This window comes from Eucalyptus grandis, chromosome 4 (assembly GCF_016545825.1).
Source record: "Eucalyptus grandis isolate ANBG69807.140 chromosome 4, ASM1654582v1, whole genome shotgun sequence".
Lineage (NCBI taxonomy): Eukaryota > Viridiplantae > Streptophyta > Magnoliopsida > Myrtales > Myrtaceae > Eucalyptus > Eucalyptus grandis.
Genome location: NC_052615.1, coordinates 5,061,879 through 5,076,279, shown reverse-complemented (window position 1 = coordinate 5,076,279; position 14,401 = coordinate 5,061,879). Strand labels below are relative to the sequence as shown.

General features: G+C 38.3%; 1 pseudogene; it reads left to right on the top strand.

The window, feature by feature from the left end:
- The first annotated feature begins 1,687 nt into the window (after positions 1–1,687).
- On the top strand, positions 1,688–8,903 carry LOC104442517 (annotated as a pseudogene).
- Positions 8,904–14,401: the final 5,498 nt, after the last annotated feature.

The window sequence follows — 14,401 nt, the reverse complement described above, 5'->3', positions numbered from 1 at the left end:
CTGAGAAGGCTATAATGGCAATGGAGAAAATTGGAGTATTTGAACTGTTAAAGTGTCTGCAGTAAGAGGAATGAGGTACTTAGCCATGCAAAGATTCTTAGATCCCAAATTTTGGTTAATATTTTGCAGTTCATTAATAAACAAGCACATTCTGAATTGTAAAACTACGACTTTTTTATGTCTCAAAATCTGGAAATTCTTGATGCATAGGCTGTCTTCCTTCTAGAGTTGCATTTTATGTTCTCTTATGCTAAATTTGTCTGGTTCCAATGTACGTGCCCCTGGATCATAAAAGGATAAAAACAAAGAAAAATCTTAGAGACTCCTAAATTTGATGAGAGAAGTGACTGTTCTCGACTTATAAATTGTTCAACAAATTACAAAGTTTTGTGAGAACTAACCCTTCAAATTTCCCAAATCAAAAGTGCTGCAACTTTGGATTCCCTGAGAAGGCTATAATGGCAATGGAGAAAATTGGAGTATTTGAACTGTTAAAGTGTCTGCAGTTAAGAGGAATGAGGTACTTAGCCATGCAAAGATTCTTAGATCCCAAATTTTGGTCAATATTTTGCATTTCATTAATAAACAAGCACATTCTGAATTGTAAAACTATGACTTTTTTATGTCTCAAAATCTGGAAATTCTTGATGCATAGGCTGTCTTCCTTCTAGAGTTGCATTTTATGTTCTCTTATGCTAAATTTGTCTGGTTCCAATGTACGTGCCCCTGGATCATAAAAGGATAAAAACAAAGAAAAATCTTAGAGACTCCTAAATTTGATGAGAGAAGTGACTGTTCTCGACTTATAAATTGTTCAACATATTACAAAGTTTTGTGAGAACTAACCCTTCAAATTTCCCAAATCAAAAGTGCTGCAACTTTGGATTCCCTGAGAAGGCTATAATGGCAATGGAGAAAATTGGAGTATTTGAACTGTTAAAGTGTCTGCAGTAAGAGGAATGAGGTACTTAGCCATGCAAAGATTCTTAGATCCCAAATTTTGGTTAATATTTTGCAGTTCATTAATAAACAAGCACATTCTGAATTGTAAAACTACGACTTTTTTATGTCTCAAAATCTGGAAATTCTTGATGCATAGGCTGTCTTCCTTCTAGAGTTGCATTTTATGTTCTCTTATGCTAAATTTGTCTGGTTCCAATGTACGTGCCCCTGGATCATAAAAGGATAAAAACAAAGAAAAATCTTAGAGACTCCTAAATTTGATGAGAGAAGTGACTGTTCTCGACTTATAAATTGTTCAACAAATTACAAAGTTTTGTGAGAACTAACCCTTCAAATTTCCCAAATCAAAAGTGCTGCAACTTTGGATTCCCTGAGAAGGCTATAATGGCAATGGAGAAAATTGGAGTATTTGAACTGTTAAAGTGTCTGCAGTAAGAGGAATGAGGTACTTAGCCATGCAAAGATTCTTAGATCCCAAATTTTGGTTAATATTTTGCAGTTCATTAATAAACAAGCACATTCTGAATTGTAAAACTACGACTTTTTTATGTCTGAAAATCTGGAAATTCATGATGCATAGGCTGTCTTCCTTCTAGAGTTGCATTTGATTTTCTCTTATGCTAAATTTGTCTGGTTCCAATGTACGTGCCCCTGGATCATAAAAGGATAAAAACAAAGAAAATCTTAGAGACTCCTAAATTTGATGAGAGAAGTGACTGTTCTCGACTTATAAATTGTTCTACATATTACAAAGTTTTGTGAGAACTAACCCTTCAAGTTTCCCAAATCAAAAGTGCTGCACCTTTGGATTCCCTGAGAAGGCTATAATGGCAATGGAGAAAATTGGAGTATTTGAACTGTTAAAGTGTCTGTAGTAAGAGGAATGAGGTACTTAGCCATGCAAAGATTCTTAGATCCCAAATTTTGGTCAATATTTTGCATTTCATTAATAAACAAGCACATTCTGAATTGTAAAACTATGACTTTTTTATGTCTCAAAATCTGGAAATTCATGATGCATAGGCTGTCTTCCTTCTAGAGTTGCATTTGATTTTCTCTTATGCTAAATTTGTCTGGTTCCAATGTACGTGCCCCTGGATCATAAAAGGATAAAAACAAAGAAAAATCTTAGAGACTCCTAAATTTGATGAGAGAAGTGACTGTTCTCGACTTATAAATTGTTCTACATATTACAAAGTTTTGTGAGAACTAACCCTTCAAGTTTCCCAAATCAAAAGTGCTGCACCTTTGGATTCCCTGAGAAGGCTATAATGGCAATGGAGAAAATTGGAGTATTTGAACTGTTAAAGTGTCTGTAGTAAGAGGAATGAGGTACTTAGCCATGCAAAGATTCTTAGATCCCAAATTTTGGTCAATATTTTGCAGTTCATAGATAAACAAGCACATTCTGAATTGTAAAACTATGACTTTTTTATGTCTCAAAATCTGGAAATTCATGATGCATAGGCTGTCTTCCTTCTAGAGTTGCATTTGTTGTTCTCTTATGCTAAATTTGTCTGGTTCCAATGTACGTGCCCCTGGATCATAAAAAAATAAAAACAAAGAAAAATCTTAGAGACTCCTAAATTTGATGAGAGAAGTGACTGTTCTCGACTTATAAATTGTTCTACATATTACAAAGAGTTGTGAGAACTAACCCTTCGAATTTCCCAAATCAAAAGTGCTGCACCTTTGGATTCCCTCAGAAGGCTATAGAAAATTGGAGTACTTGAACTGTTAAAGTATCTGCAGTAAGAGGAATGAGGTACTTAGCCATGCAAAGATTCTTAGATCTCAAATTTTGGTCAATATGTTGCAGTTCATAGATAAACAAGCACATTCTGAATTGTAAAACTATGTCTATTTTTTTTTTTTTTTTGGTGAAAGTAGGTGATATAAATTGGGAAGAGGTCAAACTGTACAAGCAATTGGCTTCAAAAACTTACACTCAAGATGGACATGCCCATTATGAGTGGAAGGAAGCCGAGGAAAAACCCAAGAGGCAACCGAGAATGGTCAAAAGCAAAAAGCAGACCGACAACCAGAACGACCTAGAACAAGACGCCTAGCTAGTCGATCCACAATCAGCGGAAGAGAAGATAAAGGAATCCAACTCCCACAAGCACTGAATCCTCCTATTTCTGTAAGAGTCCTCGATGTCTTTGAAGGTAGCAGCCTTATCTTTGACGACCTTGAGGAGATGCCTCTTCATGGCCGGAAGAGAAAGCGGCTCCCCTCTGAAAAGAATATTGTTCATGTTCTTCCAAATGATGTGACAGAGCGCACCAAAGGAAAAACGGGCAATACTTTTGTAGAACTCCTTCCTCGAGAGCATAGAGATAGCCCAATTAAGAATCGCCTCCCAAGTCCTATTGGTCCAGGGTAGATTGCACCTGGAAGCCCAAAAGAAAGCAATACTCGAAGTAATGCGACACCCAAAAAAGAGGTGATCGATAGAATCAGGCACCTCGTTGCAAAAAGGGCAGGAAGCAGCGTCAATCTACCATGAGACATAAGAAGAGACTGTGTAGGCAGCTTTTGCTTGGTGATGAGCCAAAGGTTAAGTTGGTATCGAGGCAGGATAGCATTGCTCCAAATGAACCGATGGCAGCTAACTCTCTCCCTCTTCCGCCTTATTGTCTCCCAAGCCGAGGCAACCGAGAGCACACCCGTCGAGTCCTCCCTCCAACCGAAACAATCTTGGACTCCAGTCAAGGAAGGAAGCGGTGATCCCCAAGACTCAATCTCTGATCTAATAGACCGGTCATCCTCAGAGAAGAGATCAGCCACCAACGCCTGTCTAGAGAGACTTGAGCTGTAGATGATCGAATCTGTGAAAAATAGATTCAGAGGGCCCCAGGGGTGCCAATTATTGAACCAGAGCGGCGCTGATAGAACTATGAATTTTTTTATGTCTCAAAATCTGGAAATACATGATGTATAGGCTGTCTTCCTTCTAGAGTTGCATTTGATGTTCTCTTATGCTAAATTTGTCTGGTTATACAGAGGTTCGCCCAGCTCCGCACATGGACAGCTTGGTAAGCATATACAAGAACATTGAAGTGGCTTCAGGAATAAACGTTTTTGTCAGCCAAAATGCGGCACCCGATAAATTATCAGGTGATGTTTCTTTTTGGTGATTCATTCTTGACACAAACAATTAAACTGTGTAATCTTGGACAATGCAAAAGAATTTAATGCATGTCTGACATAAATAGCATTTCTAATCAACTTCTTTTGGAGGCTGCTGTAGAGTAAAATTATGACGTCTTATAGATAAAGGTTACATTCTTTTGCTGATACTCTTTGTATCATGCTTGTTCTCCTGATTTATTATTTTTTCATTCATGTCAAACTACAGATGGGGAAAACCAACTAGAGCATTGTGATGTTAGGGGTAATGGAGATGTTGAAGTGTCTGGTTATGAAGCATCAGAGGGCAAAAGGACATCCAAAAAGAAAGCACCAAGAAAAACAAAAAGAAGAGTCCAACATGATAATATCCAGTCCTGGTTGTGTAAGACCTTCCTTTCCAAAAAAGAAGAGGGTCCAGGTGCCGCAATATCCTTCTGCTAAATCTTCGCTATGTCCTCCAAATCCTAAAGCTGGATTATGTGAAACTAAAGACAATGAGAAGAACACTTTGGCTTCAGCAAAGCAGAAGCTAGCACTGAATGAAAAGGGAGAGCCGTCATTTTTGCCCTTTTTCTGGTTGAGGGAGGAAGAAGATGCTGAGAAGCTGACTCAATCCTCCGACAATCAATGGCTCACAGGCATGTCACCTCCTGATGTTCCTTCTTTCGGTGATATGAAGGACTCGGATGATGAGTTGCCCTTTAAGTTGACTACTGAGGTTAGTTTCCATCACTCTATTAAAATCCATCTAACTTATCAAATGTTTTATCTCATAGTAGCAGGACATTTGGTGAATGTGGTTCTTGATCATAATTACAACTGTATGTGTAATCATCTTTTAAGTTGCTGACTACAAATAAACTTATATCTCAACATTTTGCATGAACTTCACTAGTTATGGAAAACTACTAGTAATATCACCTTCTGATTTTACTTCAACCTCTATGTTTAACAACTCAAACTCATTCTCGCAGTAGGTGCAGTTGCCTCGATTCCAGAGTTAATATCAGTAGAACAATAGATTATTGGACTTAAGACTTTCTCGATTACCTCACCCTTAGACACAAATTTTGCAGGGAAACAATAATGGTAATCCTGTGGCCAGAGAATTTTATGACAGTGAGATGTTTGAATGGACACAAAGACCTTGCTCCCCTGAACTTTGTTCAAGTCCCAATAAAGTTCAGGTATTGATCAGGCCATGTTTTGTGTGCTAATGAGATTCATGATTTCTCTTTGTGTTTATTTTGTAGATTGTGACATTTTCGGTGCAGTGCAGGTAATTGGTAGTAAGAAAGATTTCAAGGAAGCCTCACAACAAAAAATTGTTATTCAAACAATTAGAAATTTAGATAACCGAATTGGTACTGATGATGTGCAATCCCCAAATTTCCCTTCTGCGTCATGACTGAGAATAATCATATGAGGAAAGTTGCATCCAAGAAGAGACGCAAAAATAGGAGTAGAAAGTCCCAGATGAACCCTATGACAGGCAATACCAAACACAGTCCTGCAGCTCGTCTTAGTTCAAATGAAACATTTGAAACCTGTCATGAACAGCCATCATGGCACAGTGATGAAAATATGTTGACCGAAAAAAACAAATTGAAAAAAAGTAAGAAACCGGGTTCTGTTACTGGTCAAATTAAGACAACAGATGGAGATGGTTCTGCTGAGATTCCAGGCAACGGCTGCAGTGTCACTGAAGTAGCTGAGACTCCAGCTTCAAAACAGGATAATGATGACGATACTAGCTCTTTCAAGACTGGAAATAACTGCAACCTTGACCTTCCATTCCAGAAAGGTCATCTTACAATGTTAAATGAAAGAAAGCCGATATCTGCAGGAGAGAGAATCAATTTTGAAGGACCCGCCATCCAAGACCTAGCCAGCGAAAACTTGGTGCACAACTCATCCCTTTCAACTTCTCCCTTGTTGAATCTCAAAGAGTCGTTGACAGTGAGAAATAAGGATGACAACCATGAGGGAATGAAGTCTGGAAAGTTGCTAACAGTGGATCGAGGATTGAGACTAGAGCATAGTGAGAAATGTAATTCTTTGGTAATCTTAGATGCTGGGGTGGATGATGGGAATCCAGAGGCTGGTGATAATGCTCAGGATGAGGAAGCTCAAACAAATCATGACGTGAGAGCTGCAACTGAGTTTCCAATAGCTGAAGAACTTCAAGATTCAGATGAAATGGTTTTGCGAAAATGTGGGACCATTCCCCGGGATGTCCAGTGTGCTTTCTGCCAGTCATCAGAATGCTCAGAGGTCCATTTGCTTTATTTTCATGCAACTTTTAGTTTCTGGGTTGATCTGGAATGTAATGCCTTAGACTCGGAAGCTCAAAATGCTACACATGCAACGTACAATGGCAGGCTTCAGGAGAGATGGTCCACTACAGTAATGGGGAGCCTGTTCCTGCAGATTACAATGGAGGATCTAGGATCATACATTTTACACAAGAATTGCACTCAATGGTAAGAAACACTTGAAATATGACAAAAAAGCAATCACCTTCCAGTTTACATTTATATAACGAGCAAAAAAATCTGGTTAATGGATGTCAAAAGGAATGTCTTGATGGTGATCATATCATATGTTTCTGCATCCTTCCATCTTTAAATTATATTAAAACAGCGGTTGCACAAGCCTCAAACTTCAAAATTGTGACTGTCTTGTATCAAAGAGGGCTATTATTTTTGATGTGGCTGAGCTTAAAGAGGAGGAACTATACATGTGCAGGGCTCCTGACGTCTATTTTGTGGATGGTAAAGCTATTAATCTTGAAGCTGAAGTACTCAGGAGTCGAAGAATAAAATGTTGCTGCTGTGGAATCAAAGGGGCAGCTCTTGGATGCTATGAGAAAAGTTGTCGCAAGAGTTTTCATCTCACTTGTGTCATGAAGATCCCCCAATGTAGATGGGATATCGTAAGTTTCACAGATGCACTCGTAATTTGTATACAACATTTGGTTGGGGACAACTTATATCTTAAAACAAATGTTTTTATTTTTCTGAAATTCTTATTGAAACAGGTTAATTTTATGCTATTGTGCCCGCTTCACTTTTCCTCTAGATTACCTATTGAAATTCCCTGACCTCTAGGGATGAAGAGTTCTTCAGAAGAAGAGTATGCTAACATCCTTAACAAGTATGATTTAATGACCTATTTTTGGGTAACATTAAGAGCCTGATGAGATGGCTTACGCATAACTTTGACCGGCGATCACAACTCGTTCATGATGAAAATGACGAGAAGCATCAGCATGGCCCAAGCTCGAAGCGGATCTATCATGGATCTCACGACAAAATAGTTCTGTGTTGTTCAGCTTTAACAAAAGCTGAGAGCGTAATAAATTATTGATGGATTTGAGGCTTTTAATATTTGAATGTATCATTTAGGATTATTGAAAGTCATTGATCCATGAACTTCAGGAAGCGGTTTCTCAATTTGGGAGGGCATCCAGAGCAACGGTAGTCAAAAATGGAATCCAACTGTGACCTATGTGATTGCATCAACAGATGAAAATGGAGCTTGCAAAAGGACGTTCAAAGTCTTGATGGGTATCCTGGAGGGCAAGTGGATAATGAGTGTTGATTGTCAGTATAGAACTGTAAACATTGAATATAATATTCAAATCCTAGTACATCGGTCCGTGGTGAGTTTGTGTTGCTAAGGCTAGTGTCTTTTGTGTTCATGTGTGCAGGGATAAAAGCTTGCATGGAAACTAGTGTCTTTTTTGTACATGTGTCCAGGGATAGAAGTGTGCAAGGAAGCAATAGAACATGTAAATGAGCAGTGATATGAAATCAATGTTGACATTTGTGGAATGAGGAACGGTCCTTGACTTGGAAGACACAGAGTCAATAACATGGTGGGCATCTATTTCACTCAACTGCATCATTTGTTTGACTATTTTTAGTTATCTAATATTCTCAGACATTAAATTATAAAATTTCTGTTGGCTCTTCCATTGATGTGCCCCTCAACTATATTTGAATACTTCTCTGATGAAATCTGGCATTCTATAGTAAGAGGACTTGCATGTGTCATAATGCAATCCGACTGATGTAGCTGCTACTGTAAACTGTCATGGCAGCATGACTGCGCAGCGCAGTATCGAAGGGCGTCACACGTTTGTCTTGCAGGGAGCATTTCACTAAAAAGTCATTGGGCTTGAAAGTTCCATCATCCAATTTGATTATCTAACCTAGTAATCGAAATGACTTGAACAATTCAGTTCGCACATAAACTTTCACTCTTATGTGCTCATTTTATGCATGCTCATGCTATGCTATGGAATTCAAATATAGCATCTTATCATTCATGCATGTGGATTGTGGACTGGCATCTCATTTTGGTTGGTTTCCTCCTATGCAGCAACTAAAACTATTTGACGGGCTTAAGTTCTATTTCATGGGAGATTTTGATCCTTCATACAAATGACACAAGATCTTGTAGTTGCCACCGGAGGCACTGTGCTTCACAGAAAGCCCGTTCCTTGCGATGAGCTAGCCCCCTTACCTCCATCCATCCCTTCAACTTTCATAATATACAGCCTTGAGATGCCAGACAAGTGTGGTCTGAGCAGGGATATTATCATCAAGCGCAGGCTCTCTAGTACAGAGGCTTTCACTAGATCAACAGGAGCAAAAGTGGCCAGCAACTCATGGCTTTTGGATACAATTGCAGCTTGCAAGTTAGAAGATTCTGATGAAAATACTTCTTGTTTGTAATTTAAAGAGCTTGGCCAATCCTCATAGCTCTTTCTTTTCATGATAAACAACAAAGCAAATGGATCAGGGCTCTTTTGTAGAACTGATTTTCGAAATGAAAGGTCCATATTTTTCGGCATTGATATGATAGACGAGCACTTTCACCATTTTATACTCTTTTAACTTCCTTTTTATGCTCTTTAACTTGTTAAATTTGCAATTCCCCCCCTTGATTATCTTAACTTCTTGTATGCTAGTGCTTGCTAAACCTGGTGAATTTGCAAGAATCCTTCTCTTTGGTATCTTTAAGTTCCCGTAAAGTGCTGCTCTCAGAAGGATATCTAGTCAGGCTGTCTAAGGACTACAGATCCATGTGGATGGGAAGTTCTTTCGATTGGTCGCGACTTGATTTGCAACAATTTTTATTGTGTATTGCCTCAGATATTTTGGCTTGACAAGAGGATTCCCATTAATCCTTACCCCAAACTGAGCTTATGCTGGTTTGATTGCTGGTCTAATTCCCAAGTTTCTTGGTTGAATAATCAGGATACTTGCCCTCGGGACATTCAGCTTGCTTCACATCTTTTCTGGAAAAGAGCTCAACCAATTGATGCAGGTCAAGATTTCCTCAACCACCTTGTTTAAACTAGTTTTTGACATTTTCTTGGATTCAGGATACATTTTTATTTAGGTTCTTTATTCATCATTGGTAGGTATTTTCCTGGTAGGAGTCTTATTAATTCTTGCCAAAAAATAAGGCCCAAGGCAAGATTTTTTTTATAAGTTTGATCGATTTGATTATTAAATATTTGCCTATCTAGCGTTTCTTCTTTCTCATTTGGATTTGGTATCTTTTTTCTTTCGGCTTTCTCTACATTCTTCCCCTTGCTTACTATATGATTTTTCCTTACTATCTCATCCATTCCGAACCCATCTTGCTACGCGCTTCTATTTTACCATATTTGGTATCAAAGTCTTGTTTAATGTGCAACCCATTGCAAAATGACTATCTCAGAAATTTGAAGATTTATTTTCCATGACTCTTTCAATATTCATGAAATTTGATTGGAAGTTGTGATTATTACGATTATATTAATTATCGAGTTAATTACTGTAACTTCAATTGCCAAAGTTGTTGTGAATATTATGACAATTACTTACATCGCAATTCTCAAGAAAATCGAATGTCTAGATGTCGAATTTCAAGATCTCTGTTCTAAAGCCCTTAATGTGTGTCACAATGTCTAATACGAATTTAGAAGATTTTCATAATGGTTAACAAAGAAAATATTTGTACTCTTTTAATTCCTCTTTAGAGACAGACCCAAAAAAAAAAAATCCTCTTTAGAGCCTTTTTGTCTCCTAGATTTAAATTCAGACCTGAAAACTTGTAAATAAATTTGTTATATTTGCAAAATTGATAAACGATTTCCCTAAGATTGCACAGGGTCTCGAGGCTTGAATCTTCGAACTTGATTTGCCCGACCAAAGTCGTAGTGACCAAAATAAGTAGTCGGGCTTTTGGCTCTCAACGCCGAGCCTAAATAAGAAAATCAAATGAAAAAAAAGTATGCCAAATCCTCGATATTGTCAAGTAACCAGATTGAAATAGGAAACAAACTGGTAAGGTGGTCGGGACGATCTTGTCCTGCATCCGTCTAAACTTGTGTTTCTTCGATTCATTTTCTGGCTGAATAGTTGGCTTGGAGGCTCTCTGGTCTATATTTTTGATGCACATCATTTCCCCGTGGGCACCACCACGTCAGCATATCTCACGTGGAAATTGGCTGGCTCATTTCCGAGCCTTTTTTAAGACTTTATTGTATTTTTTAATATTTTAGAACTCAATTACACTTTCGTTACAAGTTTTAGGATATTTGGCACACTTATTTTCAAGTTCTCTTTTGATTGATCATTGTCAATTTAAAAGTCCATGAGTGGATTTTTTAGAGTATAGGGGTGCTAATGAAAGCTATAATAAAAGTATATGGTCGTAAACTAATGTGATGACCAATCTAAGTCAGAGGTAGTTATAGATGCTAAAATAAAATTTCACAAGAAAATAGTTGGAAAAATCTTTGAAGATTGAATCAGGTCCCAAGAAGAAATTTCATGTTTGAAATTTGAAATTGCTTCGTATCTCAAATTTGATGATGCTTTTATCCAAAAATACAACTGTCAGAGATGGTTGTGAATACATAATTCCCAAATATTGTAAATATAAGGTTGCTATATCACTATAACATACATAATTAGTTTTTAATCAATCCTATCATTTTTCCATAAAGTTTAGTACCATGTACAATAATTTATGAAGTTAAGCTAACAAATTTTAATTAATTAACATTGAGAAATATATATATATATATATATATATATATATATATATATATATATATAAAGAAAACATTAAATAAATTATGCCTTTAAATTTCGATGATTTTTTGTCCAGAAAAACGTATAATTTTAAAGAATTATTTAACTGTTAACTTTTGCAATCCTTACTCCATATATGTCCACTCATTTAGGGGTAATTGGTTCACTCTTGGAACTAGGAATAGACCTTGTGATTCCTGCTTCTGATATTGGATTGGGAGCTGGCCCATTTTATGTTTTTGTATAAAAAATCAATTCTTATAGTAAAATATAAAAATTGTCGCATTGCACCAGAAAAAAAGATCTTGATTAAATGGTTATATTGTTGTTTGTTCATCTTGAAAATGATGGTCGATTCCTAATAGATGCAAAAATATGTATATTTTCTCCGAGAGTTTCAAAACTAGCTTAGGAAAGTGGTAGTTCTTGCCTTGAAACTAGGAACCAAATTAGTCCTAAGCTGGTTCTGGGTTCATGTAGCAGTGAATCAAATCGATTCTCCCTCAAAATGGCCTCGAACCGGTTGATCCAGGCCGATTAGTCTAATTTTTGAGTTAAACTGGACCTGCCTACACTCATTACCTTGGAAAGTTTCGGTGAATCTTTCTTTACAGTCTACTCGGGTGGGCTTCTTTTGACGAAGCCGGTCACAAGTTGATCCTAAGATTATGTTTCACGTGAAATATATTATTTACTTTAAATTATGAAGCTCCAACAATAAAAACTGTATTTCTCAATAATGTTTATTCTTTTATAACTTTCCTAAAGAATGTTTGACAAGTAGTTATTAATACATGCTGATAAATTGAGTTTTGATTGGGGGTAAGCATGGTTCAGGTTGGGCTGGTTGTTGTTCCTCAATTTTTGAGACCAAAGACTGACCCTATTGAGCCTTGGACCGAGGACTAGACCGACCCATTGCTTTCGGTCTAGTTCCAAGGTTAACTCAAAATCAACCGATAATTTTTTTGTTTCCTTTTTGTACTTCTTAAAAGGCGACCGAGGACCGGACCGATCTAATGGATTTGGCGATGAGAAAGGTCAATGAAGAGCGGCGAGCAAGGCAAGCATTAAGCGGCGAGCAGCGCGAGCGACCAGAAGCGAGTGAGGCGAGTGTCGAGCAGCGAGCAAGGAAGTTATTTATTTCGATATTGGCAAATTAAAGACTAAGAGGACAAAGAAGACAAAAGAGAACGTGTGACATCCCGATTTTTCTCAACTTTATTTTTAGTCAATTGAGTCGAGCAATTCATCTGTGCATGTAGTTCGTCTCTCAAAGGTGGCCACTCACGAGGGAACTAGTCTATTGAGTGAAGCAATTAAGGAATTTTAACGCGTCAGACTTGGAGACTGATCACCCTCGGGTTGGATGCAAGAAAATTTCCTCAAAAGCTACTCAGTGGATTAGGCGCGCTGAAATCGCACCAGATCGAATTTAACCGTGAAAATTGAGATTGAATTTAGAAATTGGAAGCTCGGTTATGTCATATATCTTATTAGGATCATGGGATGATTTTGTGGACTTTAATTGGACTCAATTAGAAGAGAATTGAATGAAAAATTGAAAAAATTGGATGTACAAGAATTGGACCTCGGCGGAAAATGAAAGTGCAACCATTGGAGAAGTTGTGGAGGATTTGATTGGGTGGAAGATGACATGGGATGATGTCATGGTAGTTTGGGCCAATTTGAATGAGAGCATGACAAGTGGCAAGTGTTAATTGGTCCCCAAAAAGTGAAGAGGTCCCATCATCTTCTTCTTCCTCAAGCTTGAAACCGGTTGGGGGGAGGAAGGAGCAGCACCATTCGAACCAGGCAGCCTGATGTCGCCCCCTTCGCCTGCTCGGTCGCCTGCTCGCCACTGCACGTCGCCATCGCCAGCGCCGCTCGTCCGCTCGCCTGCACGACGCCACCCCTTCGCAGCTTCCCCTCCATCCACCCAAGCCTCCATCTCCTTCGTCCGTCGTTGCTCGTTGTCGCCAGCCACCGCCGAAGACCCGTCGGAGCCGCCGCCTGCACCGCCCGAGCTGCCGCCCCTCTCCTCCGCCGTTCCTCCGCTCGAACCAGCGCCGGATCAGCCCTTCTCGGCCTCAACCAGCAGCTCGCTGAGTGGGTATTGTAGCCCGATCTTGGCTCGTTTTGGCCATCTTCCCAGCCCCGGAAGCTAGGCCCGCCTTTGGAAAAGTTGATCCCGATGTCGCCCTCATCGTTTTGATCCAAGCGGCGAGTTAATCAAGTGAGTTTACCTCACTAAATCTCGATTAGAGGGTTAATGATGCCTTAAGTGTATTTAGCTTAGGTTGATTGAGATTAGGTGGTTAGATTAGTTTATTTAGTTATGCATTAGATTAAGGTGTTTTAACTAAGTTAAAGTATGTTTAGTTTAAAGTTAAGTAGGTTTATTTTAATATAAGCATTGATATGACTTAAAGGAATTTATTTCTGATTTAAATAAATGTTTCGAAATTATTGGATTATTTAATAATATATTATATTCCGAAAATTATTAAAATATTATTATTTAAAAAAATTCAAAAATTATTTTTGACCTCAATTGCTCGAATTTCGTGGCCGATCGCGCTGTGTGTATTTAGAATTTGAATTTGATGAGTGGATAATGCAAATTGAGTGTTGATTGTAAAAATATTGATTTTATCCAGAAAATCCCAAGTGTCGGGTTTGGCATTGAAATTGGATTTTTAATGGTTAATATCGTAATTGGAGTATGTGAGTGAAATGTAAAGTATCTAGGGATCAATATTGAATTGTCGTGTGCTGGTTGAAAGGCTCAATCGCAGTAGTGGCTAGGCCAACTGGACTTTTATTCTTCTAGAAATGCCGTCAATAGAGTGACGTGGCTCGGGTCGCAGTAGAGGCTAGGCCAACTGGACCCATGTTCCTTTGGGAATGCCGTCGGTGGGGTGACAAAGCCACGCTCCAAGGGGGGGGGGGGAGGCGATGCCTGGCATTAATGTCGGTAGATAGTCGAACTGCAAGTTGGCTATGCCTTTGTGTGGCAGTGATTAATGATTGGAACGCTTGTTGTGATTGTTCATAATGTGAAATTGGTCATATTTCAATGATTTAAGTTTTTATTACTACCTGTGATTGAGTGATATGAATTGTACTAATTTGCAGGAAGGCAATAAGGTGATGTAAGTCTTCTGTGTTGTGTGGCTAGACCACTCTTTGGCGTATTTTCTTTC